The sequence below is a fragment of the Macrobrachium nipponense genome, chromosome 31 (assembly GCF_015104395.2).
Source record: "Macrobrachium nipponense isolate FS-2020 chromosome 31, ASM1510439v2, whole genome shotgun sequence".
Taxonomy (NCBI): Eukaryota; Metazoa; Arthropoda; class Malacostraca; order Decapoda; family Palaemonidae; genus Macrobrachium; species Macrobrachium nipponense.
This window is the reverse complement of record NC_061093.1, coordinates 37,769,057-37,776,211: the sequence shown is the minus strand read 5'-3', so window position 1 is coordinate 37,776,211 and position 7,155 is coordinate 37,769,057.

Sequence of the window (7,155 nt, the reverse complement as noted above, 5' to 3'; positions counted from 1 at the left end):
TACAAGGCGTAGAGATTTGAGAACCTTGCAGTGTTTTGGTTTCTTGAAACACTTTTTCTAGCTTCAAAAATATGTGCTACAAGCGATTCTTAAAAATTTGTTTCCGCTCACCACTGAAGTTAGTCTTTTCTATTTCGTATTTTGACTTTGTCTACATTTCAATGATTGCCAAAGAAATCGTTCTGAAAGAAACTAGCCAAGATCATCACAGGAAAAAAATTAATTATATGAAAATGAGAGGCGATCAGTTATTGGAAAATGCAATGCAGCTATTCGTTCACTATGTTGCATTAATAGTGGAATACATACCTTCACATGTCTGAACCTATAGGAGTCGTTATTATTCTCGCAGTCCTTATCATCAATGATATTAATGAGACAGAGAACGGTGCTTGAATGACAGTTACTTATTGTTGTTTGTTTTGATGAAAGATGACATAAGTAATTTTTTTTATTGGAAGGAACTAATAAGAGCCACTTTGGAATGTCGGCGAGCATCAAAGCATTGTTGACATTGCAATTTATTTAACACATGAATGTTACTTAAAAAAACAAACTTTCATTGTTGACGTGTCCTACTTTTATTATCTTTTTTTTTTTTTTTTTTGGCGGTAAACGTACCTAATGAAGGTACAAGTACAAAATTTCTAAAAAGAAAAAAAAAAAGGCAAGCAAATTTCCAACTGTTTTTTCTTTATTCAGGGAACGGCCGGTTATTTTTGGGGGTTGGGGGATACGAGTCGTTAGCCGATGCAGTCTCTATGTGCATACACATTTAGATCAGGTAACGAAAGAGAGAGCTCGTGCATCTCGATTCGTTTTAAATTCAAAGATGTTCTAATGACATCGCTCAGCTGGGGATCCTGTCAAAGATCTCGTTTTATTTCGAGAACAAAAGATAGCTTACCACAAAGTTGTTCTCCTGCAATAACTTTAAAATATCGGACCCTTTTCTTGTATGTTAGCATTCCTGTAACAAAAATGAGCAGCATTCAAAGGCTACGGTATTTTTAAGATTGACAAATAGCTGGGATCAAGTTCTCTCTTGGCATGCTCTTTCAACGACAAATCCCTTTCCTTCAGAGAGAGAGAGAGAGAGAGAGAGAGAGAGAGAGAGAGAGAGAGAGAGAGAGAGAGAGAGAGAGAGAGAGAAGGGGGGTTGGGAAGTAAGAGTAAGAAAGATATTGGATATGATATATGAGGCTTAAAAATTACTTCGCGAGTTAGGAATTCTTAATAGTTATATTTTCTAACAATGGACTGATTCTGTTAGGGAGTTTAACTAAGTCGAGTCTTTCCTTTTATTCAAGGAGCACAATTCAACCTCACTATTCCTGATTTTGGTGATACCTCCACCGAAATACTAATTGATGAGGGAAACTTTTGAATATGTGAATCAGATTCAGACGTAGGATATTAAATTTAGTAAAAGTATAACCTTTTACCAAATATAGCATAAACGAAACCAGTTCTTACTGCCAATGTGTCCGTGAAAAATTAGATATCTACTGAAAAGGAGATAATAAAATATACAATGAAAAGGATATTTATAACATTTCAACAAAATATACAATGAGAAGGATATTTATAACATTTCAACAAAATATACAATAAGAAGGATATTTATAACAATGTTAATGTTATTTCAAACAATTACTATGCAAAGTCTGCAGTTTTTTAACACGAAACCTAAGAATGCACACAGAACGCGTAATTAACGTAAATTCCACCTGCATTTATACATAAATAAAGAACATTGTTGAAACTAAATGCTTTCCATCTTGGTGGCAGCCTTCCTGTTCAATCTCAGGCTCAGGGCGATCCATTTAAGGTTCTGCTGCTCGAAACTCTGAGCTTGTTTCCTCAATAATTCTTCCGATGGACATATAAATTAACTTGAACTGAAATTGAATTCGCTATCGAGAGCCTGGCCTTTATAAGGGATATCCCGTCGTTTGTTACGAGGACTTTTATCTCGGTCCACAGATCTAGACGGACTCAACAAAATATATGTTATTTATTAACAGTCACCTATAAAGACCATTTTTTTATATTTTCTCGGTAGTTAGTAAAAATAAGAGTTTCTCCAGTCATTCACGTTATGTATGTATATATATATATATATATATATATATATATATATATATATATATATATATATACGTGTGTGTGTATCTTGTTACATATTGACATTTTGCCAAATTTCCAGATGTAGCAAGAGAAAAGATTACCTGATGTCAGTCCCATTACAGTTGAGGAACCTAAACAGAAAAAACCAACTTATGCTGACCAAACCTTGTTAATGCGTTCAGACAGTGACCCGGAATTGAAATCAAAGCTTTTCTGCTCGAGTAACTTAATGGAATGATCCTTTTTGATGATCGAACGAAATAAAAAGTACTGGGCTACAGTAAAACGGTTTTGCAACAACAGAATATAAGTTACTCAGTCTATGGCTGATATAATAGGTTAGTTGTGAACATTTACTACAACGAAATAGTATTTAATAATTCATTTTAGGTGTAATTTATAATTGATATTTTTTTTACTATTCACATACTTTATTCATGTTTGTTTTTCTTAAATTTTCCTTGGGGTATGGAAATTTTTATTTTTGCTTGGTTAACGCAATTTTTTTTCTCTTTTTTTCTGTATTGCTTCTAGATGATGCTTTTAGAACATATGATATTATTGGGGTTCAGGTTTAGTAATTTTTAAACATATACAAATAAAATAGATAAATGATATGAGATGAAAACATAGTTCGTAAATTTCACACAAAAGCTATTTCAGAAACAAAAGTTTTACGGTCGTCTTCTATCAAGTGGGTTCGGAATATAGAAAACTAGTTAAACGCACACACACACACACACACACACACACACCACACAAAGCTTCATAGCGGTGACATACCACCCTAAATAGAACAACACTAAAAATAATTCCTATACCTTATTTAGTTAAAAATGTTCAAGGAAAGTACTAAAATAGCAAAACTGAATTCATATCTCATATTTATTCCCTTTCCTAATAACGACTATATCGGGAATAACAAAATTCTATATCCAGTTATCACCAGTTCCATAGGTATATCATACAAATTTTTTTTTTTTGCATACTAATAAGTACATTTGTATAAACACCCTATATCTGACGATTCATAATTAATCTATATAATCCAAGGCTGAGCTAATAGACCTATTTTTACCACCCAGCTATAATTAGCATTCTAGACCTGTTAGGAGGTTCTATTTGGATAGGTTTTTTTCTCTGGTTAATTACAAACGTTGATCTCAATACTTATGTATTTGCTGTACTGCTTCCGCGTTCACGTCAAGATACATAATCTTGTTCAATAACTATAGAAATTTTGGCTTTTATTTTACAATTTAAATTTCATCATTTTGAAAAGTTCCTTGTGCATATAACATTTCCGCAACCACAGGCTTAACCCAACCTCAACATGAGGCCACAAACATCAGGTCAAATCCAGTGGTTTAATTCACATCAGTTATTCAATTCATTTAATCAGATCATTTTGAGGTGTCGTGTATTAAAAAGTTATTAAAATTTCCCGTCCAGAGAAGCAACTGTATTTAGATGACGATCACTGCAATATTTAAAATATTTTGTTCATTTTTCAAGTGGTGCAGTGTGCCTAATCCTTGTATGTTCAATGTATGTTGCATACCTTCCTAACCTATGTTCCTCTTCCATCACTTCAGTCTAATACAAAAGGAAATGACTGTATTATCTGCAATCATCTGTTCTGAAATATTATCTATTCCATTTTTTAAATTTCTAACTACGGAAAAGTCAATATAATATAATGTTCCAAAAAGATAAATTTTTAAAACTCTGGGCGTTTTGTTATTGGGAACTGAATAGAAAAACAGCGAAAAATATTCACAGTAAATCTATAAAGACTTCTGAGTCATTTTTATACAAAACATTCTTTATCTACCTCCACATTTGTCCTATTTTTACTATTTTTCTTCTACAAATCCTTCATATTCGCTTTTCAAGTACTTGAATAAAATTTCCTTGAAATTCGTCCTGAAGTGACTTTTTCATTAAGAACTCACACATTTTCAAAACAATTTTCAAAGGTTTAAAGTTAATTTTGGTGGTTTATGCGTTTTACAATAACGGCTGTTCCATTACGGCCATAATATTGACAAAAACCAGAAACGTCCCTCAGTTTGGCTTTTAAAAAAATTATACGAGAAATATATATATATATATTGTGGCATATAAATGAGAACACAGTATATATATTATATTGTCCGAAAATTAAAATGTCCTCAACAAGAATATTTGTGCAGAAATTTCCATGGAAAACATCAAAGGAAAAAAAATGAATTAATTTTGTTCAGCGGTCAAATAACAAATTGGAATAGACAAAAAATATATATTTTCTGAATACCATTCAAAATTGTTAATGCACAAAGGTGAACCAAAATTACTTTGTGTATCTATCATTATCACTCGTAAATGAATCCACATAATATAATATCAAATAAATCAAAATCATCCTAAATCTAAACTGAGATAGTGAATTCTAAACTGTCCCGTGAGTTTTGATAACAGCCACTTTCGATAGTTTAGGTGTAGTTACATTTACAGTTCTTTTAATTACTTTCATTACGTTTACTGTTTCTGTTATGTGAATGCTATTAAACCGTTTTATAGTCGATGAAATTGTCTCACTAGAAAACGGATAATTGAAGAAATGCGTTCACAAAATGAACTGGACTGTCGTATATGTTTCGGGAGTAACTTGTACATTTTGTCGGAATATTGGATTTTGTTTTGATTACCATGAAAACAAATAAATAATAATAATAATAATAATAATAATAATAATAATAATTAATAATAATAATAATAATAATAATAATAACAATAATTCTGAATGGACTACGAATATAAATAAAAAACTAATTAAATGGAATTTTCATTGAAACCATGAAATTATTTTATTTTACATTATTAAGCTAAGAAGTAATATATATATATATATATATTATATATATATATATATATATATATATATATATATATATAGGGCGAGGGGACTTTGAAAACCTCAGCTGCAGCCCACGAAACTTCTAGCCACGACCCAGTGGTGGCCTGTGTTGTTGGCACCTTTAGCTAACTTTAACCTTAAATATGATTAAAACTACTGAGGCTAGAAGGCTGTAATTTGGCATGTTTGATGATTGGAGGGTGGGTGATCAACATACCACTTTGCAGCCCTCTAGCCTCATTAGTTTTAAGATCTGAAGGTTGAAAGCAAAAGTACGGATGGACAGACAGACAAATAGCCATCTCAATAATTTTGGGTTGTAGAAAACTAAAAAAACAGACTTGTATATGTGATACCTGGGGATTACTGATTTCCATTTTAGGGCTATCTTATTTGTCTTGTGAGACTCTGAGAGGAAGAGGGAATTCCAGGTCAATTGAAACAGTTACAAGAGTAGTCCATATAGGAGAGAGTAACGAAATACAAACAACCAATGCGGCAGCAAACACCTTATCTTTATAGCAATTTCAACTATATGATTTTTACGTTTTCACAGCACGACTGAAGCTTTAGTGAGATGTAAAAGGCAAAAATAGTGACAAAGTGAATTCGTCTGGGTTCATGTCGTCTGAAAAGAAGTAAGCGAGAGACTTGCAGAGGTTCTGCAGATGTATAGTGCAAAGAGGTGAGAGCTGGGATACATGAAAAATAATATTGCTATGCCAGAGGCATTTCACGCGAACATATTATTTCTCTAATATTTTCTAAAATGAATGCAAAGTAGGCATTAGTGGGATATACTCTATGTGTATGTGGAATAATAATGGTATAAAATAATTCGAAGAAAATAAATAAGTTTGTAAAAAGGAAACTGATGCTCATCAATCTATTGCACAGGAAATGCATATTTTTATAATAATTTTTCAAATATGTGTATTGATTTTTCTAAGGCCCCATTATAACTGAAGGAATTTGTTTCAAATTTTTACCACGAATAGTACGACTAGTAATTAAAAAAAATACAAGTTAGGAAATGAAGACATTTGACCTTTAAGTTCAACTTCTTTCCAGTTGAAATTACAACATGTAGAATTTTGACAGGGTAGCATAATGAAAAATATCTGGGCAGACATGAGAGAAATACTTGTGGGGGAAGCAGGGGAACTGGTGGGAAGAACGATCAGATACGGAGTGTCGAGAGGAGAAAAGTGGTAGTGGAATGGAAAGGTGCAAGAATCAAAAGAAAATCAAAAACATTCAAGGACTAGAAAGTAAGGCATGTACAGTGTGCAAAGGAACGGTACTGAGAAGAGGAAAGTGATGCGAGAAGCAGAGTACGTATGGCTATTGGAAGTGCGTCACAGTAGTTGAATGAAAGACTAGGAATAAGAGAAGCAGAAAAGGATATCTCTAAGATTTCAAACTTGAGGAAAAGGCAGAGACAAGATGTGGGTAAATTGGGTGTCACCAAGGATAAAGATGGAAATATACTGCATAAGGATAAAGACATTAAGAAGAGATGAAGACGGTATTTTGAACAACATTTAAATACTGAAAATGAGAAAGAGGCGATGGAAGGAGCACAGAGGGTAGAGGGACCAGTGATGGAGATACAGGATGCAGATGTGAAGAGAGCATTAAGTAAAATGAAGAATGGTAAAGCACTAGGTCCATCAGAGTTCTAAATTGAAGTTATGAAATTTTTAGGCACAGAGGCATAGATGGATGCTGGATTTATTAAAAGCTATATGGGAAGAGGAAGTAATGCCAAGGGACTAAGAGGAGAGCCTAATGGTGTATATATATATATATATATATATATATATATTATATATATATATATATATATATATATATATATATATATTTATATATTTATACAAGCAGAAGGGAAATATCATGGATTCTGGTACTACAAGTGAATTAAACTTACAGCGCATGGATTGAAAGTTTAAGAGAGGTTACTGGATGAGAGATTATGAGAGATTGTAAGATCGGGAAACAGAAGCATGTATTCATGAGAGGAAGAGGGACAGGGGATGCCATCTTCATAGAAAAACATAATTGTGTATTTTTTTATGCTAAATCTTTCCGTTCATATAATGGAGAGGCAAAAAAACAAACGA